Here is a 23,749-nt window from a genome sequence, read left to right as displayed (position 1 = left end):
AAGAACAACTTCAAGGCTTTGGACTGGGAGGGCCGTGAAGAAATTGGACTATGCTAAAGAAGAACTCCTGTCACCACCTGATGGATTAAAATGGAAAAGGATCATGATTACGGATAAAGTGTCATGATGCTTATGCTTTTTGCTTTGCTCTGCTGAACAGCCAGAATTTTTTTTTTTTTGAGGCCTTCTGTCTCAGCCCATCTTCCCTAAAGAACCATCCCACATCCTGAAGAACCGACAGTTCATCCAGCGAAGGTTCTTGTAGAAGAATCAGAGCGATCCAAGTTTTCTTCGACATTCATCACCTCATGGGGGAAATCAAAACTCCAAGGAGGGGGTGTCAAGAGAAGTGGAGTTTTGATGACTACACTGAGCCCTCTGTGACAACTGAGGATGAAGAATCTGCATCTTCACATCCCAGACGAACCTCTTCTCTTTCCAGGGGATGAGGACGGCGAACTGCAGGAGGGTGATGGACTCCCAGCATGTGAAAGGTCTGACCTCGTGGAGGGGGTGTCAAGAAAATCCGAGCTCATCCCACTTCCCCATGCTGGAGATTTTAGTTTAACAGTAATAATAAATAAAGTTATCTTTAAAATGAATCACTCAAGTGACATCAAGGCCCAACAGTAGACTTAAGTGTCAATAAAGTTAGTTTAACAGTAATAATAAATAAAGTTATCTTTAAAATGAATCACTCAAGTGACATCTAGGCCCAACAGTAGACTTAGGTGTCAATAAAATAAATCTGGTTGTGTGTGTTGTTTTTGTCTAAAGCAAACTTTGCTTTAATTCTACTTTTTTCTATCTAATCATAAGAAATCATAGTCAGACAGAGAGAGTCATTAAACAGGAAAAGCAGGTTTCCTGGAAAAAGAGGAAGTAAGTTTCCAGCCTGCAGATTTATAAATATAGCTGAGACTATTTCTTATTTTAAAGCATGAAAGTTTTAAAGAATTAAATCTAAACATTTTGGTAATTTGATAAGATTCAAAGTAAAATACTTATATTAATATTGGTTTACTTGTAATCATACTTACACTTACATTTGTGGGAACACTTACAAGAAAAACAAGTAACTGTAACTTTAGTATCAAATAATTAGAATCATGGATTATTCTTGGTTTCTTTTCAGAAAAACATCTGTAATAACTCACATTAGGATTATAATAAGGATAATTAATAAGTTATGGTTATAAAATCATAAATGAATGATAAATCAGAGAAGCTGAAGAAAATAAATGTGATATAAGTTATGGTTATAAAATTATAAATGAATGCTAAATCAGAGAAGCTAAAGAAAATAAATGTGATATAAATGTGATTTTGACATTAAACTTGAAATGGTGTAGAGGGTGTAACTGCAATTAAACATCACTGATATGTTGGAGGTAGAGAGTAGGTGAAAGGTGAACGGTTAAGGGAAAAAGGGGAACTAACAGGAGAGCAGAGATGATCAACGCCTTATTTAGGTAAAAGGTTGTGCAGGCAATGGACATAGGAGGTTGAGCAACTCTGAGACATTAGCACAGACATCAGGACATAATGTCTGAAGGACAGTGATGGATGTGAGGTCATCTGTCTAAGCAGACAGCCAATGAAAACGCACCAAAAGGGTGGATAAACCCTATATAAGGTGGGTGCAAAAGAGGAACCTTTGGTTGGATCCTCCGGGCAGCTTCGAGCCAAGATCGAGATGGACAAAGAACTCTGCAGCTGAAGAAGAGCCGGAGCCACAGAGCCGAAGACTGTCCCGCTCATGGAGACCAACCGGTCAGGCCCACAACCTGTGGCTTCACATCGCACTTCTCTCATCAGCTGGGTTCAGACCCCAAAGACAAAGATGAAGACAAAGGCAAAGACAAAGAAGAAGAACTGGTGCCTTTTTTCCTGCCAGCACCAAGTCCTGTGTGACCTCACCATCCATGCGGAGAAGAAGCTCATCAGACCTACAGAGATCCCTGCCTTCGCTGATCAACTTCCTCCTCCTGCTGCAGCACCTTCTTCATCATCAGACCTACAGAGATTCCTGCCTTCGCTGATCAACATCTTCCTCCTGCTGCAACACCTTCTTCATCATCAAGTCAGGTCTGGGGTTCGAAACGTCAAACTCCGTCCGTCTCTCTCAAAGGTTCCCTTTTTTTAGTTTTCAGTGTCAGCAGTAGGGAAAGACAGACTAGATGATTGATTTTACTTATTTGATTATTTCTGCTACTGAATTAAGCTGTACTGACCCTTGCAAAACTGCCTTACTAATAAAATATTTAGCATAAAGAAAATCTAAAAGATGTTGTGGACATTCAGTTAATGAGTCACCTTAAAGTTCTTTGATGGTTGTAAAATAGCTGTGATGTTTGATTCTGGAGAGGAAAAAGTTTAAAATGTTTTTAGGTTGCTGGTAGCCCAAATTTAAAACGTCATCCTTGGGACTCACCCGAGTCACTAAAACCTACCTGGTTCAATAAGAAATGCAAGTTGTAAAATAGAGAACGAGCGACCGTTAACAGGTGTGCTCTGTGAAACTAGTTGGCTGTAGGCTGCTCAGTCTGGCTAATTCACAGGGGGAAGAAGGGTGGGACACCTGGATGTAGGCCGTCAGAAAACCAGGCGAATCGTTTCTCGAAACCAGCTTAAACAGAGTTTACTTCAGTTCTGGACAGGGTAAATCCCGGCAGATTTAGGAAACTCAATTAACCCGTTAGAAGGAGAGCTGGTAGCACATCTCCCCTCTCAGAAGAGGAAGTAGAGAGTGAGACAGTAGAGACAGAAGAAAGGAGGGGGGGGGTGTTGCGCAACAACATGAGTCAGTGGGAAAGTCACTGGGCCTGCTGGTGCCTCCCTCTCTTCCTCCTCACCCACATACACATCTACTGAACTCACCTCTTCCCCCTTTGACTTATACACTTAATCACTCATTCGCTCGTTGACACAGGCACATGTTTGTACATTCGCAGTGGCTCTACCGAATGCCTGCAGCTTTTCTCACTTCTCACACTGAAACTGATTTACACTTGCATATTTTTGTTCCGTCCCTGCATTGTTTCTTTTCACACTGCGTTTTCACATTTCTCCATATCCAACACTGCTTCATCAGATTTTATTTAAAGAAAAGTTTGCACTTTACTTCCTGAACCGAGTTAAAGTTGAAGTATGGCGAATTGGGCTGACGCAGGTGACGTTGATCAAACATCTCATTGTGCTGCAACAATTCTGATTATAAGCTATTATTTACATATTTTCAAGGTGGAATGATTAAAATACTTTATTGATTTAAAAAAGCAGGACATATGCACAGTAGATTATGCTCTCCTGTCATATTCATAACCGTCTGCATTTGATAGTTTCATACAAAAAACTCCATTAGATTGACCAAAACTCAGAACATGGGAAAGTCCAATGGAAGAACCAGAACTGTGAATTTACACAAGTTAGAAACTTCTTCTGGTGTAATTTCCAAGCAGATGCGTAAATTATTTACATGCAAATATCTTGCTGTGGTCTGTACCCAGTTCTTGTTTTTAAAAAAGTATCTTTATATATTGTTTGTTGATGCCTTAAAATAGGAACTCAAAAAAACAAAAAACAAAAAAAATGCAGGTAAAGAAAAAAGATGATTACATTGGCAATGACTGCAACATCTAGAGCAGATGATCAACGTGTAGGCTGGTTACTGTCTTTACTATTGTGCCAAACAAATGGAAAAAATTGACTGCTTTCTGTCACCCAGACATCTCTATTTGGATGAAGAAAAAGCTGTTTGAGTTTTGCCTGAGGGAACAAAACTGCAAAGAGAAAATGCGCTTTCAGATTCACCCAGACAGCCCAGACTGGAATTCATTCATTTCTGAGACAAAAGCTAAAGCTGTTATTGATCAGATTTTTTAAAAATTTCCTCACAGTTATGTTTAACCTTCATTTTTTAACCTAGTAGCTTAATAATACTTAAGTTTTTCTTTTTTTAATTGAAGTTTTTAACCCATAAACCAAATGCCGAACATTTCAGATGGAAATAAAAACCTACAGAGCAGAATTTCCTGCTCAGTCGCAAACTGTAGACAAACACTGTCTGTGCCTTCACACCTTCTGCGCTCTGCCGCCTCTCATTCTCGCAGAAACACTGATGGGATCACACCTGTATGGCGAGGAGAACAGTCTGCTCCAGGACACGATGACACTTGCTCAGCTTGTAAGGTGGGCTTGAAGGGTTTGATTGTTGAAGTGCCTCATCAAACCTTAAAATTTACACTAAAAGAACAAGGAGAAAATGACTCATTCCTACATTTTACATATGAGCTCTAAGTAGCATAATGTAGACTCTCCATCTTAAAGTAAAAATAGAGTAACAGGTGTCTATTCATGACTTTAATAACTGATAACTTGCATTTTTCCAGAGAAAAATCCAACTCCCTTCATATGAATTTTTGTGAGAAGAGACTTCAGTGGTATTTACTCTGTGACTTACATGTACATCTGTTAAATTAAGAAAACGTTTTGACTCCAAAACATTTTGCATGTTTTTCCATTCATCCATTACCAGCTAAGATCTTATTTAAGATGTTCAGGTCAGAGAAAAAAAACAGTGATCCAGTGACACATTTATGGCCCATCCTGAGGAAACCCAAAGTCTTCCCATGACAGATGGAATAATTAAACTTTCAGCAGTTTCTGAAAATCTGCAACACTTTTCTCCATAAAAGAAGAGTTTGCAGCAAAACAGGGTTTCTTAAATTGATGCCCTAGCCACCCAAATAATTTTACATGTAGGAACTCTTGACAAGGTAATATCACAGTAAAGCTGTGATCCAGGCCTGTAAGCAGGATAAAGTCAGGCAGCTGAAACTAGTCTTCTGAGACTTGTCCAGGTTCAGCTCAGAGTAGCCAGAAGATGTTACCGCTACGTTGAGCCCTCTGCCACTTGTGAACGGAGGTCTGCGACGGTCTTATATGCGCTGGGTGGTGAGGATGAGATTTTAGACATGTCAATTATTTGCATGACAAACTGATTCTGTGGCTCTGGAAAGTCATAGATTTCAAGGTGAAACAGAAATCACCGACAAATGCAACAATTTAGACTAGGGTTACATTCACAGCCGCCCTGCTTAGTCCACTTTAATCAAGCTGCAGTTTGTTTGTCTAGAACGTCTGGTTCGTTTGGGAAGGTGAGAATGTGTAATCAAACTCTGCTCCGCCTAAAGCCCTAGGTCTCGGTTTGATTAAAATGAACTCTGGTGCAGTTCAAATGCATATGTGGATGCAAGCGGATCGGAGACCACTCCAAATGCAGGAAGCAGACTATGGTGCAGGGCATTCTGGGTAAATACAACCAAAACAAATGTGAGAGTCTAGCACTAGTGGGAGAACACCTGTCATCTTTTATCAAAAACAAGAGAATTCCTACAACTGCAAAAATCGGATGTCATTTCATTTTTACTTTTTATGATAAAGGAAGTTGTGGTCATGTCTTCTTCGAAGGTTGTAGCGTTGCTCCCTTCTGTGGTTTTTGATACAGCGCCCCCACAAGTGAGGAGGTGTAAATAGATTTTTCAAAGGATTTGGATCATTAGACACATTTCAGTGTGAAAATATAACAAATGTTGCAATTTTGGTCCCTAAGTGAACCAAGTCTACTAAACTAGCAGGCGTGAAATTAAAGAGACAACTGTAAGCCACAACCTCTCAGTCTTTAGTTTTTTATAATCTAAGGGACACTTTAATGGTGGTTTTACATCCTGAAGATTTCATTCACTTGCTAGTGAGTTCTACAAATATTTGAATTTAAAGAAAGCAAAGACGTAATGATTTTATGCAAGTCTACTCTGATAGTTGTGGATTCCAACCTACTGATTCAGCAGATGCACTAAGCTCATGACTGACATTGTAAACTTTTCCTTCACCCAATGGAGGAAACTCAGCAACTACTCAGTGGTAAAGGTCTGGTCCACTGTTCCATGGCGAGGTCAAATGCCACACTGCTCTCCCAAATCCAAGGTTTTGACAGTTGATCAGCACCTCCATCCAGATCCCAGAGTTGTTTCCCCAGGGAGACGAAAAAGTGTCATGCCTCAATAGAGGGAGCAGACTCCATGGTTCCAGTTCTGTGGTCTGACTCTACACGCAAAGACAAGACAGACAACATCCCTTGGTTCAATGCTGCAAAGGTCATTTTGGAGGTAACACACTGACCTTTCATCAGATACAGAGGGACCCCAAAAGCAATTCTTCCTTCTATATCCCTAACATCCTTTGGAAGATTAAATTCTTCTTTTTCACCTGCAAGTCACCCCATCATCCAGGTTTGAGCAGACATAATTTTAAGTCGTTTACTATTTGCCCAGTTGGTGTCAATACAAAACAACGTATTCTTGAAAATTGTTTCGAGTTGGAAATGATGAGTTAAATTATTTTTTCATGAGACTTTTTAATAAGTTGCAGTTTGCTATTTGTGGCACTACTGCTTAGATTATGAATGAAAGGTTGCTTGTATTGTGTTTGTGATTGATTAATAATTGTCAAATGCCAGTGAGAACAGAGAAAGGCTCGAAATCCAACAGAGCATTGCAGGTCACAATGGGTGCAAAACATAAACAAAAATGAAATTACTTACTGAATTCAGCTAGCGTTCTGGGTATCCAGAATTGTACAGCAAACTGAAAAAAATCCTGCTCTTTAATATGTTTTGATAAAAAGAGAAGGAATAAAAGTAGGACCACTGGCTAGGGGGAAAATGTGAACTCTAAGCTCTTGTCTGTGGAAAATCTGAAGCCAGAAATAAACAAAACTTGCTTTAATGTTATTTTACAGAGAGTTAAAATGCCCTTGAACAAGGTTCTTTATGACCATCGGCAGCAACAGACAATCTGGCGCTAACTGGCACCAGACTGTGGTTGAACTGGGCAGTTTCCAGGTCTCTATGTCCGTAACTGAGTAACTATCAATGATTTTCCTGAATGAAAGCAAACTGCCGATATTTTCTAGGAACATAAAGACAAGACAAAGAACTTTAATTGCGCACTAAAAGCTGATGTAATTGCTTTATCTTTGTCTAGGCAGAACATCTAAGGCAGCTTAGACAAATTTTGGAAAACATACACATCTCTAAATCTCTGCCCGGCGCTCTTGTAGAAGCTTTTACGGGAGATGGGGAAGTGAAGCGAGCCAGGTTCATCTGTTATTCGCTTCACTTAATGACTGGACTGTATTTTGAAGCCACGCAGCTAAATGAAAAGGTGCAGGATGTCTTGATGGGAGAAAACTACATGTAATTTGTTCATCCAGTAAAAAGGTTTATATAGAGAGAGAATAAAAGGTCTATTTCTTTTTCCCCCTTACTTCATTCTCTGTCTCACTTTCTTTTTTTCTGAGGAATTCAAGTGTGCCTCCATCAACAGTCTTCTGACAGGAGGCCTCCAGAGTGCGTTTTGTCCGCTCGACGCCACCTCCTCTGCTGACAGACTTCAGTTGCCTGGAGACGTCGCCTGAGAGATAAGCTGTGGTAATTGAGCAGGTTGTTGATCAAAGCCTGTGGACTGCTAAACAAGGGTGCATTCGGGCACCGCACGCTGCTCTTACTTCCTGTTCTCTGCTAACAACATGTTGCACCCCAACATTACCCCCACTGTCAAAATTACATTTACAGCATCTTCTGCCAGGACGTGTCTTCTTGATTGGGAGGGAGGTTTCCTGACATTTGCAATGCAAAAGAGTGCATATCTGAATTTTAAAGCACAGATCTGAACTGATTAAGCTGTGTGATGGGCTTTAGGTGTTTGGATGCTACCATAGGTCTACCATTAGATGCTTTGTGTTGTTGATTGTGGTGCATAATTTACTCTGAAGGCTGCAGTCAATGCACTGTAGATGAACTGAAGAAAGTCATACTCGGGTTCTGGCTCTATTGCAGAACTACTTCAAAAAAAAAAAACTTAGTTTCTGCTGATATCTGTGCTTGTTAAAGCAAACATTTCTTTAAAGGGAATGTGATTTGCAAAATTCACATTTTGTAGATTTTTCTACTTCCATTTGGGTTTCTACTGCTTTTAACAATAGCCCACATCCTTAAAAAAAAGAGCTATTATTTTTTATCAATAACGTAAGATTTTTGGTGTTTGGAATGTGAGCTGTTTGAAAAACCTCCATAATGTAACGTCACAATCGGCAGGTTCTGCCCGTCACCTAGCAACCCCAGTAAAGCTGCTAGCAAACTACCTAGCAAACTAAGCTGAGGTCCAGTACATTTGGTCAGCTGGTTTTAGTTCTAAATGAGCAGTACAATGGCTGCTGGAAAAAGACAAGTGTTTTGTTTTTGACTTACCATCCAGAAACCACTTGCTGCATTCTTGTTGATTGTGCAGGAGGCTCTACTTCTGCTTTTCAAAGATGTATGACTATATACTTGTGCATCTGCTTGCAGCCATTTTCACGTGCAAGTGTAAATGTTGAGTCTGAGGGGCATGGCCAGCAGCAGCTTTTTAAATTTAAAGCGATAAGAGGTTCTAGAGTTGATCATTCTGAAAAAAGATGAAAATAGGCACGACTGAGCAGACTAAAATATCATTATCTAAGAATGATTTGGTGCAAAAAAAAAAAAAAAAGGAATGAACATGTTTTGTGTAGCCTATAGATCTATCCTAAACTGTTCAATCAAGTATAATAGGTCACCATTAACTAATCCATACTGTGCTGGTAAAATTATAGGTGTACACCACAGCGGTGTTGTTTTATTTCTTCACTAAAGTCAGTTTCAGGTTAAGAGCTCAATCAATAGAGTGTGCAGAACATATTCTCATCCTAATTGTAGCAGCTTCAGAACATCCTTATCACACTGACATCCAACAACTTATCCTGGTAGTTAAAGAAGAAGGTGGATTTTTAAAAAGTAATTATTCTGTGCTTATTTCACATTTCTTATTAAAATATGGAGAGGAGACGACTCATTTCCATTTTCATGCATGCCAGGGGGTGACCCTTGTCATTTCCTGGCTCTGATTTCTAAAACATGAGCCTTATTGTAAAGTACCAGAGAAGATGCAGGCAATTTATAGATGCAGGGAGAATATATTCTGTCAATGTTGCAGCTAATCTTAATGGAAAACTGTCTGTTAGCCGTCTCTGGTCAGCAGATGAGTTTTGCCAGAGTGGAAATTATCATGCATCACATGGCGGAAACAACTTCCAGAGGATATTAGACTTAATGGGGTTTTTACCTTTTGTAAATCCAGGTGAAAATCTCTAGCATGTGAAGACTGAATGCCCATTACATTTAGTCTCTCTTCTTTTATTCACATTTAAAGCATCAGTTTTTTTAGATAATGTTTTTCTAGCTTTTTTTAAAGGATAAAGCAACTTAACCATTTTACATGCAAGAAGAAACATAAATTAAATGCTCTTTTTTCCAGTTAAAATTTGAAAGGTTGAGAATCAATCAAATTAAATGTTTTTGCAGCCCTAACATTAACATTTAATATTCTCTCAAAAACATCACTTAAAAAAGGACTTTTTTAAGTGAATTTATTCTCACATTTACTGCAGGAATGTTTATCCTTTTTTACTAACTGCATTTACTTTTAAAATTTTAACTATAAATGAATTACAAACTACAGCTAATAAATTACTGTTGCAGAATTAAATGGAAGATTAAGTTAATGTACACATGGATTTAGTTTATTTGACAAACATTACGACATGTATACTGAGTAAAAGAAGATCCAAGCTGGTTTTCTTTACCATTTAAACAGATTGACTTCTCAGGCAAAACCAAAGCAGTTGATGGAGAAGAACCCAAAATGCCAAATCAGATTCTCTTCAAGTTTTTGGCTCAGCCCTGTTGGTATGAACGTGTCAAACAAAAGCAGTTTAGAGTTTCACCTTCCAGTGTAAACTGCTGCATGGATGGATGTATGGATAACAAATTTGATTGCTGAATAAATTTTTAAAAAGTCAATCAGTACAGCCACCTTAAACATGAATTAGATTAGAGAAAATCATATTCATCTGTTCTAAATGGCCAAAATCTAAATCCAATTGAGAATTTGTTGCAAGACCTAAAAGTACATAGTATCTCTATACAATGATTGAGCTTTAGCAAGTTTCAAAATTAAAGCCTCTAGATGCACCAAACTAATGGAGATGCGACACAGAAGACTAAAAACCGTAACTGTGTGACTGCAGGAAGAAGTGATTTCACAAAGCATTGACTCCAGGATATAAATACAAATGAACATCACATTTAAAATCCCATTAATATACATTAAAGTTTGTGAGTGTAACATAAATAGTGGAAAACTTCAGGAGGCGTGAAGAACTGTAACTGTTCCTCTCTGTCTGAACCTGCAGCAATACTTTTACTACCAAACTGAAATCATCTCCTAAGGGAGTGACGAAGGCCGGAAAAGGTCTTTATTAATCCTTTAACATGGAGCAATGAAACTGTTAAAGTTAAAGGACTAAAATACCAATGAAAACAGATAAAAGGAGCCCCTAAACATCGGTGTTACTCTGCAAATGTGTCTCTTAAAGGCTCAACCAGCCAACTGTCACCCAGTCTGTTCAACACTCACTAAAAAAACATGAACAAATCGCTGAATAGTTTCAGGCTTATGAAGATTTTCCTCTATGAAACCGTTTAAGGGTCTCCTTTCTTTCTTTCTGTTTAAAATTGGTGTCAAGTCTGTTTCTGCTTGCTACTCTCCATCCCTCTACTTTTTTCAGATGCACATTCAGGATATGGCCAGAGCTCAAAAATATGATGAATAATTTTCTGTTCCAGAAAATTACTTCCATTGTTGTGGTTATTTTTGTTTTTGTCTTTGATTCTGCAATAGCGGTATAACTATGTATTTCTCTTGCATCTTTTCATTCATTTTTCTATGTAAAAGCCCTGATCAAACAAATTTATATTTTGTTTCTTCATGTTTTATTTTTAAGCCAGACATAATTTCTGAATAGTTTTCCAGGCTTTCAGGAGTTTTTTTTTTTTTTTTTTTACATTTTCTTTATTTTTAGCTGCTCTTTTGCTTTTTAAGGAATGTCTGTTTGGATTAGTTTCTTTTTTCTTTAGCCTATTTTCAGGATTCATGGAGATAAATGGTCATTTTACATATTTAAAACGCTGACTGAACCAAAGATTTGTGGTGAGGTTTAACTGGTGAAGCACTGACTGCTCTGGATTTAGATGCATAAATATATAAAATTAAAAATAGAAGCTTATATTTAAATTTTGACATCATCATGGAACAGTTAAATTTTTTCTAGTTTTGGGACTTTTCAATCCAATTTTTCGCATTGGTTCAGAATTAATTAATCATAATTACTTACTTTTGAATCAAACTACATATATCGACAAAATAAGCAACATTTTAAATTCTAAAATCCTTTTTCCCCAGGTTCTGCTCTGAACATTTTACGTTGCCTATTTTCATTTTTTTTGTAGTAGTAGTTCCTCCATTGTCCATCTTCATATAATTATTTTATACTGTTGCTTTCCATTTATCTCTCAAACATTATTTAATGCTGTCAAGCTACAAATGTTTTTTTTTTTTAAATTACATTTTCTGTCATAGTGTTCCTAGGGTTGAAAGTCCTTTTAACGAGATGCCGTATAAATTTCACAACTGTAATTTTTCTGACTGTCAGAAGCAGAAAGTATTTTTGACACTTCCTACTTGTTGTTCCAAATTGCCAGTCAGACGGTTGAAAAAAAAAATGCTACTGAAGCTTCGCCTTGCTTACAAGAAAGATAAATTCAGCTGTGTGTGGTAATGAAAAATAATCATGGCCTGGAAACTACAAGGGGTGCCATCAGTCACTCTTAAAATAACTGTATTTAAACTAAATGAGCACACAGACCATCGAATCTTCTTGTTTTACTCGTGTAACCATTTAAAATGAACAGGAATAATGGATTACTATTGTGAGTTATACATTCTTGAAAACTACAACTAAGTTTGACAGGTTTTAATAAATTTGCATAAATCTGCATCTCAAAATAACAAATATCCAGCATAGATGATATTAGAATTAATTGAAAAGAATGGAAATCCAACACTGCCAGGCATTAAACCTGATCTGTCCCAAAAGAAATTCAGTCAGTTTAGCATTAAAGCCTGAGAAGTTATTGCAAGTCATCTCATGAGGATCATTAACGTCTCCTCCGAGTTTATGACCAATCAGTTCAGCTGCTGTTTCAGTCAACTAAAGCTGCAAAAAGAAAGTTAATTTCAGCCCTTTACTCCAACAAAAAAGCCACATATCATCTCATCCTAATTCCCTCTTTGAGGAGGAGGAAAATGGATAGTTGGTTTCAGGCTGGGCTGCGCTGGCGGGCCGCTGGGATTTACAGACAGAGGCATATGCTAATAGAAACGCAGAACTAATCCATCACTGGCTCTCTTCAGAAATAATTAAGTCAAAATTTATAGAAAGCCCCCGCTCCGGCACTTTAATCTCGCTGCAGATGGGGACCTCGCTGATCAACAGGTGGCCTCTCCTAGTATGAACCTCCGTCCCACTACTGTCATCCGAGTTTCCTGAAACAATGGTCCGAGTGAAATACCAGACGGCTGCGTAATTATGATGGAGCGTGTGTACGCGTGTGAATGATACTCATTTCATAATTAACCATCTACTGTGCATGTGTGACACCTGTCTCTGTCTTTTGTCTGCAGTTAAAACAATAGGCTGAAAATTAGGTGCGTTCCAATGGTAGCCTCAAATTTTCAAAGTTACACTTTCTGTTTTGGGTGAAAAACAAAACTAAAAACCGAGACATGGGTTCTTTCTGTTTTGTTCTGAAAAGAAAAGAAAAAATGTATTTTTGCAAAACAAATACTTTATAAACACTGTCATTTTTGTCATAGATAGAAAGTACACCTTCTTTCAACTTCAGAAGTCTGATTTTTAGGAAAGAATAAAATTCTAATCTTGTTTCTACCAGGTTATGGAAATTATTTTAATCTAACCTTAAGTATCTAAAATGCACAAAAAAGTTTTTACTTATCAAACGTGGCAAAAAAAAATAATACATGCATGTATAAAGAACACCCTTAGTGCACCCTTAATGCTTCTATTGAATCTAAAAGCGATCAATATTAGTGAGACAACATCTAACCCTGTATTTACATTACATGTGTCTCCGCTCTACTGTGCACTTGTTTTGGTGATTTTTTCAAGATGGAAAGACATATGCAGTGTTACTTTTTCTAGGAATAGGAATCCCAGGAAATTGACTGCAGGTTCAACCAATTTTATGGAATGAAAAACTCAGGAACTTCATGAAAATTAGATATTAAATAAAACATAAGTTTCTTTGGATAGGATGAAGGAGAAACACCACAGATGTAATCTTAATGAACATCAAATATTCTGGAATGTCACCAAAGTAGCTCGGCCAAATGCAAATCACCATGTTTGGAAAAAGTAAATGAAGAATATCGGCACAAACAAAACACAGCAAAAGTAAGTACAGTGAGTGGAGTACTAAAATATTCTAGAATGGCAGGTCAGGCAGGGCCAGCCAAAGCCTGTTTCAGGCCCTAAGCAGATTTTGATTTGGGGGCCCCTATCCCAACATGCCAACACCAGATACTCACAATTTCTAAGCTACACTATGACCTACTATTAGTGTCATTTGTAATTAGCTTACCCGTAATACCAGTGTTATTATGGGTATTTATTTTTACCTTAAAGGGACTAGTAAACCAGCAAAGATGTTCTAGTTAATTTGCATTTTGAAATGCAAAGTGGAATTTTAGCATAGCATATTAATTTAACTATTCAAAAGTAACATCTTCAAACAAACACTAAATTCACAGTAAAGAAGCTTAACAACTTTTGTTTTTCAAATTTGGAACAATAAAATGTGCAAAACAAGCAATCGCTACAAAATAAAATCAAATGACGCTCTTGGGAGTCCCCTGGTGGTGTTGGGGCCCTAAGCGGCAGCTCCACTTGCATTGCCTTGGGCCAACTCTGTCATTAGGACAATATCTAAGAACAGCAGCAAATCTACAACAAAATTGTAGATACATTGTAAAAACTCAGGAGCTACATGATGTATTATCCGACTGGACAATCAGAAAGATACTGAACTTATAGCTTGTGTGGAAGGATTGCCAAGAGAAAATCTCTTCTCACTAAAAAGAGATATACTTTTTTGAAGTTGCATCTGAATGGAACTGTCTGGAGACGGATGAAACCAAAGAAGAAGTTATAATTCACAAAGTTTGATTTTTGGAGAAAACTAAACACAGAATAGTAGCTTTAATAGCTCAAAACAGTTGTAAAACTTGGTGGTGGATGGAAGGGTGGTGATTTGGGCTTGTTTTACAGGCACTGATAATGACCACCTGAAAAAAAATCTAAAACATGAGCCTTACAGAAAACAGTTTTAAGTTATTTTTTTTCCACACACTTTAAATTATGGCTTTATCTCCAGTGTTTTATAGGTTTGATGTAAATCATTTTTCAGCCTTGTGAGAATCGGACCATCATTGTTATTATTATTTTATTTTTTTAATTTCCTTTATTTAACCAGGTAAACCCCATTGAGATCTGGATCTGGGCAGAAGTCTGCAATACACAGCAACCTGGTTACAAAATAAAACTAATTAATACATATGCACAAGTGTAAAGCAGTAGAAAACATGAACATGACCTAAGACATGAAATCTCTAAATCAAGAGGATGCACTTTCAGACTTACAGTAAATGTCACACAGCCAAATGTGAAAATAAGCTTATTCACTCGCTGCAGCACCTTGTGTACACATATAATCATAAAGTATTGGGTCTAGCTCATCAGGAGGCCATTGGCCTCATCAGAGAAGAATAGAGAATTCTCCCTCCATGTTGCAGCTGGGGATGATGAACTCTGATTGCTTTTCCCTCATCTCTCCTCCATCACTGCAAATTCATCACACTCACAAATCGCTTTCTGCATGCCCACGTGGGTGTTAGTGCAATCACACCGTAATGTGCGCGCTAATCGACCCCAATCAGCACCTTGTTTATGACTGCCGCCCCTTGATGGGACGAGTTGGAAACAGAAGCAGGTCTTACTCGTCTCCTGTTTCAATCTGACTCTGTCACTGCACATTCTGAGTGAAATAGAACAATTTGAACTGGATTTTCTCTGAATTTTCCAATCCATTTGTGAAATACATGAACAAAAGTGCATCTTGTTTCTCATTGACGCTGTGACTCTTAACAGGGGAGCTGAGAGTCTGGCATTAACAGAGGGGTGGTGCTGCAGAAATAGGAAACCTACATGCCAAATCGGTCAAACTAGAGTGAATTTCAAATATGCTTTTGATAAATGCTTGGCGCCCGGTTCCTAACACGTCCACTGGGAAGGGTGCGGGCAACATCAGAAGGTCTGAAGCTGGAACTGGTTAATAGTAGTGGGAATAGAAGCTGGAACATGGACAAAACCAGACACAACAAAAAAAAAATTATTTCTCTAAATCACTGTCTCTGTTTTTAACTAAACAGACACATGCTTATAATATGAACCTGGAGTAGAAGGTGAACATCCACCAATTCCTCCATCCGCAAAACGACAGGAAAATAGATGTTAACCAGCGATGTTTTCCTCACGTCTGGGTTTTTTCAGTTTGCAATTTTTGCCACATAGATATTTGATGTTTTATGAATTTTTAGGAGGCTGTTTGAAGGACATAGACCTGCTTATCAAGCACTTTATTTTATATCTGAAAGGATCATGAAGGGAAATAAATACCCACCCAGTCAGTCGGTCAGTCAAAGTTATTTATTACCTGTCAGTCTTCAGTAAACGCTTACCGACTTGCAACAAAATCTGACATCAGAACTATTTCTTTCACATTAATATACGGTCATAAGAAAATGAAAATACACCTTAATCTAAAAAAAAAACCTATAGCATTGATCTCTAACTATTTCAATTATATCTCAAATCTTAAGAAATAACAAATCCCTCTGTTTCACTGTTTTTTGGGGATTATTCTATTGTTGATGGTTCAATGTGGACGGCTTCAAATTTCTTGTTAATACTTTAATGTACAGAAAGGTTAATTGTTTTGACACATTCATTGGCTATAAGGCTTCCAGCTGAGAAATAAGTGCAGACTATCTCACCTTCACCCCCCATGATTGAAAGTTGTCATAAGTCATTTCAGCTGGTATGGTATGATGTTTGCTTTTCTCTAAACCTGGTGTTAACATGTCACAGGGACTGTCATTATCTATCAAGCAAAAATGAAACCAAAACATGTAACTGAAAAACTGAGTACCATATAACCCAACAGGTTGTCAGAAACATTAGCAGACCAAGCTAATCTTGTGATATGTTGCATTTGCTTTCCTCCAATCATGGTGTTTCATGAGTAAACATTTACGCAAACAAAATTGTTCTAGACAGTTGTGGTATATGTAGCTGGAAAGTTGCAAGCCTAACTCATAATTCGCTTTATAAAAAGAGAGAATTTCTGATTTAACCTTTAAAAATAAGCCATTTATGTTCTGATTGTGCTCAAGTGAACTTCAACATTTAATACCAAAAGCCAGGTATGGACTAACATTGTACTTTTGTGCTTTTTTTTTTATTTCTCTTAGCAGTTAAAGGTCTGAACTTGCTGGTAACTTGCTGGGACATTCACTCCGGTGAAGACTGTCGACTGCCTTAAATGTTTTCCACTTGTGAATAATCTTTCTCGCAGTAGAGTGATTGACTTCAAATTGTGTTCCCACTGAGAACACAGCATGGCTATTCAATACCACACATACAATGTGTTGTGTTATTGACAGTCTTAATGGAAACGCTCCTGTGAATGCACCAAACCTAATCAAGAATCAACCGTTGTTTTGTTGGCAGGGACTATTTTTTTTTTTTTTTAAATGAAGGCTTTAATTTTTTTTTCAGATAACTGCTAACAGAAAAAGACACTTTCTCTCATAAAAGTGATTAATGCCAGGTGAAAAACAAGCAATTTAGTGCCATGAGTCATTTCTGTTTACAAGGATGTTGTGGTTGTGAGGACAAAAATTTCATTTTTTCCAATCATGCAAATTATAATCAGTCTCCAAGGTTGCATGAGCTGCTCTGAAAAGGACAGTTTTACAGGTGGAAAAAATTCAGGCTGATCAAACTATAACGTGTCTCACCACAGTGAAGAAGAGCACAACTAGTACTGTATATTCAGTGTGGTTATCATTAACAATCATAAGATTTTTAGAGTATTCTCCAAGCTTTCTTTCTGTCAACAAAATTACAGGATGGCTGGTAGTGTCAGTTTGCACATTTCCACGTTGGGAGGAATCTATGAGTTTTGGTTTCAATGATTGCTTGTTTTCATTTTGGCTGAGAGATTGCGTGACATGTTTATGAGATGAAAAAAAACGTTGAACCTCTTATGCTCATAAAATCATTTCCAAACCCTGGAAAAATGTCAAGCAGGCTTTTTCTCACAGTATCAAGCCTGTTTATGTTTTGGTCCCTTTATCCAGTCATAACGTCTTTGCTTTCCCCAAATCAATAAAACTTTGTGATCTTATAAAAAAATATCAAATACATCATTTCACATCTGAAGGAGGAGATTATGCCTGCCAATTATGTTGAAGAGGAAATAAAAAATTTGGTGTCATAAAGATGTTTGTCATTGAACAATTTACTGACTAACAATTATTTAATAAAAAGCTTTAAGCAGCTACATCTTTACTACACTTAAACAATGTAACCTTGTTCTGCAGTGCTGTAAATAGGCGCTACAGAAAAGTACCAGTGAAGCGCACTATTTATTTTTTTCACAGACTTGGACAAAAGTAAAAATGTTAGTAGTTGTTGCACAATAGAGAGCAGAGATACATAATTACATAGTACTTATTGTCACTCTTCTGTTGAAATAAAAGCAGTTAGGTCTGGCTACACATTTTGTTTTTAATATTTGTTCACATGCTGTGATAGTGGAGAATCGTGGTTCAAGTGGTTAAATGGAATATGGAAGCAGAACAACCATTTGTGACTAACAAAGTGATTCCTTAAAGTTTTTTTGTTGGTGTTTATCCATTTAACCCACCTTCAAAAGAAATGCATTCAAAGAAATCTCTGTGATCCATATTTCACAAAGATGTTTCAAGGTTGGAAGGTGAACAAACTTATAAATTGAAAGCTTTGATTTTTGTTTCATCTTTTGTCTTCACCACAACACACAAGAGCAGCACAATCTCTCCATCTCCCACTCCATCCTACGTCCGCAAGTGAACAGGACACTAAGACTCTCGAACTCCTCCACCTGAGGCAGAGAGTGGCTCCTCACCCAGAGGACGCAGTACACCTTTTTTCAGTTGACAGCCATGGCCTCAGGCAAGTGTTAGCTCACATCTTTCACACCGTTTTCTGCAACATTCTTCTTGTTTCAAAGCAGCAGTTTAGCTGTTATAATATCTACATTCTTCACACTTCTCTCTTCATGCAACCTGCTATTCCTGTGAACAAAGTGTTTGTGTAATTCCTTTAGAAGATGTGACAAAAGGCGTGTGAATCCCCTCGCTTTAGCATGGAAGAACAAAGAGCCTGATGTGGAAAAACTGAGTTAGGATCGGAGCTGTTGTCGTAGCCGCCGTTATTCCTCTGAGGAGTTTTAGGTATTGTCCAGCAGTAAACATGAGCAAACTCCATCTGGTTTGAGCTTGCTTAATAGTGTTACCCCTCTGAGATCTGAGGCTGAACCTTAAAACATATTTTCCTTTGTCCACTTGGCAGGAAGGGAGTTCAAAGCTGAGGTCACTTCCTGTATATCCACTTTTTGCCGCCTCTCAGGCTTCTTGGCATCTAAAAATAGCTGAGAAAGATCCTCTACCCTATCACGCACACATAAATACATTTGTTCCTTTATGGGAGGCGCTTTCAGGGGCAGGCTGCAGACCGGCGGAGGTGTTTTGTTAAATTTAGACTGTTTGCTCTTCTGCTGTGGAGACCCTGATTGCATTTCGACACAATCAATACTGGCATATTGGATCTGAGTGAGAGGGCAATAAGAGCCAATAAAGCTTTGAGGGGGCGCTCAGGCGTATTTTCTGTCAGGCAGGCGGGAAAAAAACAGCATGTTAGGCCTACAGGCCATGTTAGAGGATGAAACAAGCAGGAAGGCTGGATGAAATGCAGCAGAAGTACAAACAAACCTAAACGCAAGACAAACCGACATGCACCGAGACAAGAGTGTGCAGACAGTGTCACACGAGTACACCCCTACACACACACACACACACCACAAACACTTCCTATCATGGCTGAAATCTCTCTCCCTTCATTTCCTCTCTACTCATGACACTCAGTTAATCGTCTAATGACGTAGATTCCTGACCGAGAATGCAAAGCTTAGATCTCAAAATTAAAAACCCACATCGCCCCAGGGTGTGTTGTTATGTTGATGCAGAGGGACTGACAATAAGCGTTATTAAGAAATCCCAGTTATGACTGGAATCTCAGACATCTTGAAGGATTTCAGAAAACAAATGCTCAACACATCCAAAAGTGTCTCTGAATCTTATTTATTGTTTTGCACCTGCGCTCCCGCTTTATATTCCTCCATCCTTCTGACCCTTTATCTTATTTCCAATAAAAATTGGCACGCAGCTGCGAAACCCGCATTGCTTTCAGAACCAGACAGCCCGAATCAAATCATGGCAAAGATATCTCTCTGCGTGAGCAAAATTACATTTCGTTCACAAACACAGCACATTTGAAAACATGACAAAATGAGCTTATCTTAAACATACTGCTGAGCAGAAGGGAAAGAGGAAGGAGCCGGGCAGAAAATCTGTGTTTCCTGTTGCTCAGAACTTTGTCAGCAGTTGCAGCTGTTGAGCCTGCTGAGATCCGGCCCTGTCACACGCCTAAAACGCCGCTGTTACATCTGTGTCAGTAAACAACCAGTCTGCGCTTTTTTGCTGGAGGAATCTGAAATAAAATCCAAGTCATTTAGGGTCCAGCTGAGTGTAGATTGAACCAAGAGATTATACTAACCTAAATTTGCACCATTGCCTTCTTATTCCATATTAATGCAGATTTACATATTGCCGCCTGTGAAGCACAGAGCTTCACAATTAATGTTTGTTCTATTTCCATGTCAGATTTCACCCCAAGTCTAATTCAATTTATAAGTCTGCTTGAAGTCTAAACAAAACACCGAAATGATATGAAAGATAAATTAAAATCTTTATCCTTCTGCTTAATTTAACACATACTCAAACATTTATTTTTATTTCATTTTAACTGCTTTAAGTGATTTTGAAAAGAATAAGAATATCTTTACAGAAGTCCAATCTAGAGGGACCAACAAACCAACACTAATGTTTTTGGATAGTGGAAGAAAGCCGGAGTACCCAGAGAGAAACCATCCGTGCAAAGGGAGAACCTAGAAACTCCATGCAGAAAGACCCAAAGCCAAGATTCAAACCCAGAAAATTATTAATTACCCTGGAGTCCAAGCAGTTCTTTTTAATATTGTTATTTCATACAACGATATTGATAAAGAGAAATTTGCAGCCCTAGTTTATATAGAAGTTTATTTTTGCTCTTGTTTAAGTGCTGTAGAACAGCTGGCTTTTGCAGGAACACTGAACATCTGCAGTTAAAAGCTCTTCTTCACTTATTGCTTTGGGTAAAGTTTTCTATTCTTGGCTGTTTACTGTCTGACCTACAATAACAACACAGAGAATGAGTCAGATTGAACCAACCAAAGATAAAGGAGGCTAAGGGCAGAAATCATAATATTTAATTTTTAATGTTGTGGGTCGGAAAAGCTCAAATGAAGAATGAATAAACTTAATTTCTCTGAGTGCAGGAAATGGGTAGATATATTTTTGACAAAAAGTGGGTCAGTGTCCACTTTTTAAAAAATGGGGGACATTCAATTCAACAGTCACTGTTACTTTAGAACCAAAGTCAGATTTTCTCTTAAAGTTATTCAGTCCTAGGTTAACAAAACACTGAACTCTTTGAAACCATCAGGTACATGGTTGGGCAGAAAATAATTAAAAATTCAAATAGTGTAAGAAAAACTTTGAAACACTTACAAAGAATTTTAATTTTAAAAAGTTTTCATAAAACTCAGACTAATTAGGGAACAACATATAATCAAACTCAGAGTGGGTGAATACTGAAAAATATTAAGATGTATCTTTTATTTTCATAAACATGGTGGTGAACATCAAATGCATTACATAAAGTAAAGACTATTGAAAGATTTAACAGAAATGAGCAAGAATTTACTCAATTGTTAAGACGTGTGGGACAATATGTAAAACATGCCAAACCTTTGTTTGCGTCACAAGACAAAAAAAGTTAGAGCAAAATCCAAGGTGTATGCAAAGCATCATAGCCATTGCAAATCGGTAAAATAAATATAAACAACCCTAATATTGGTTGTAATCCATTATCCGACCAAAATCACTGCTTGGTTTGTATTCTGCTGAGTTTGGCTGCATCTAACCTAAAGTCGCGTTTTTATTCCAGCTGCGGAACCAAACCTTGGGCACTGGAGCTGTAATGGAAATCTAATGTAAAAACCACATGACCGTGAATTCAGTCTTCAATGTCATTCTCCCCTTCAATAACTGTGATTCAATTCCACCTCTCAAGCTGAGGAGCCGGAGGATAAATCCGGGCTTCCCCACCAGCCGGCGACTAATCTCCCCTCGGAAAAGCAACTCTGCCGCTTGTCGTTCCTGCTGACCCTTCCTGCAGCTCAGTCTTACGTTTAAGAGGAATAATAGATGGAGGATTGGGATGAATGGGGGGCTTCTCAGTCACCTGCCACCACTGCTACAACTCATATTAACAAGGGGACTCGGGGCTCCTGGGGCTTTGCATATAAATGAGGTGTCTCGTTCCTGCGATGATATCAAACGCTGTGTGTGCCTGGATCTGGATCCGTGTGTGAGCGCGTCCTAACCGGCATCCATGTCCACGGCAACATCTTTATTTTTGCAGCATTCCCCGTGCGTACAGAGCTGCAGACATCCTGCATATTGAGCAAGTATTCAATGTTTCAATTCCTCCTGGCGTTTTAAACATCTGAAAATCACATCATGGAAAATAACATCCCAGAGTCGGCAGCGCTTGTATTTAGAGTGAAATGGTCGCTTTCCACATCATCTAACACGGAAACAGCCGAGCGCTTCCTAGACTCCCTGTGGGGTCATGATCTCAATATCAAACAAACTCCGTGTTTCGGTTTTTTCCTGTTTTTTAAGAGTTTAAAGGTTGAATCAGGCCTTGAAACTGAACAGCAGCTCATTGGTGGGCCCACGCTGATATTCAGAACGGGTTTATTACACGCAGCTCTTCACCAATTTACCTCGTCTCTCATCAGTGTTTCTGTGCTGAAAGGTGTTATTTTTGTACATTTGGCGACTGGTGACTAACCTGCGGGGACACTGTGGCGGTGGCAACAGCAGCAGCCGTGCTATGATCTAATTCTGTGGCGAGCAATTACAGCAAACATTATTCATGGTGCAGAAGTGGAGTGAACCCACCATCACGAGGGTGCACTCTGCAGTTTGTGAGGAAAACGGGAAACAAAACATTTCTTGTGAAATATGTTGAGGCAGAGTTCTGCCGCTTCTCTACATTTAGAGAGATATTTTGCTCTTTATAAGCATATGTGACATGCCGTGGCAAAACCAAGAACAAGTCACCTAAGCAGAAAAGGAGGGGGAAAAAATCGGCCTTCAACTTCCGCTAAAATAGTGACTTTTGGGGAATTTGCAAAATATACTAGTTGAAGTCATGAAGAAACCATTCCATACTTTAAATAGCAGCTCTGGATGTTATAAAATCACAAACATTGTGATTGAATTCAACTTGTTGACAGAGTAAATCTGACTGTCAGGCATTTGAGTTTTCTGGGGAGGAAAAACTCACAGCTGATTAACAAACCGGCTTTATTTGGAGATTTACACACTTTTGGTTTTGGCCAATAAGCTGCACGTTTGAAAGGAATAGATGGCTACTTCACATCGCAGCCACAACAACATCCATAACTTTGTAAATGCCATGAGAGAAGAAAAGATAATTGTTCACTTGGGAGTCTGTCATGCAGCCACAAACTTTCTCCAGAGTTTATGTCTATATGCAAATGAATCCTAGCAGCAGAAAGACAGTGGCAGTCCTTACTTTCTAGATAACAATAAAGATAAGAAAATAAAATAAGCCAGAACCATTTGCATGATCAGAAGCATCATAATGTACAGGAAACTTTTTAGTTTTTCTTATTACAATGGAGAATGAACATATTGATTAGTCGACATGGTATCCTAAAGCAATGCAATTTATTATTTGACACAAAAGTAAGTTAAATTACCCAAAATGTAAAAATAATCAACTAGGGATCTGTCTTTGGCTAACTATGTGAAAGTCAGTATTCATGGCCCTCCAGCTCTACAGTAACTATCACTGCCTGTTTTCTTATTCATAATCTTTGAATGTGCTTAAATATTTTACAGGTTTCCTGTAGAAAAAAGTCAGACACATGAATCAGTACCTTCACTTTGGTACATGGTACAGAGTAATTACAGCCACGAGTTACACACTAACCCTTCAACCTGAAAATCTGCTGAATGCATGAAATATTTCACACTCTGGGGCCACATGTACATACATATTTCTTTAATTTAATGTGCTCCACTGGGAAGCCAGCAAACACACACGTAACAAAGAAGGAAATATAGACTGGCAGTGGCTAAAAGGAAACTGATTACTATAAGGTCTGAACCCC

General features: G+C 38.2%; 1 protein-coding gene across 3 annotated transcripts in view; it reads right to left on the bottom strand.

Moving 5' to 3' along the window:
- Positions 1-23,749, bottom strand: part of rftn1b (raftlin, lipid raft linker 1b) — a 149,759-nt gene that overhangs the window by 101,849 nt on the left and 24,161 nt on the right. The window lies entirely within an intron of this gene.

The sequence above is a fragment of the Xiphophorus hellerii genome, chromosome 3, assembly GCF_003331165.1.
Source record: "Xiphophorus hellerii strain 12219 chromosome 3, Xiphophorus_hellerii-4.1, whole genome shotgun sequence".
Lineage (NCBI taxonomy): Eukaryota > Metazoa > Chordata > Actinopteri > Cyprinodontiformes > Poeciliidae > Xiphophorus > Xiphophorus hellerii.
This window is presented reverse-complemented; position numbering and strand designations above follow the sequence as displayed.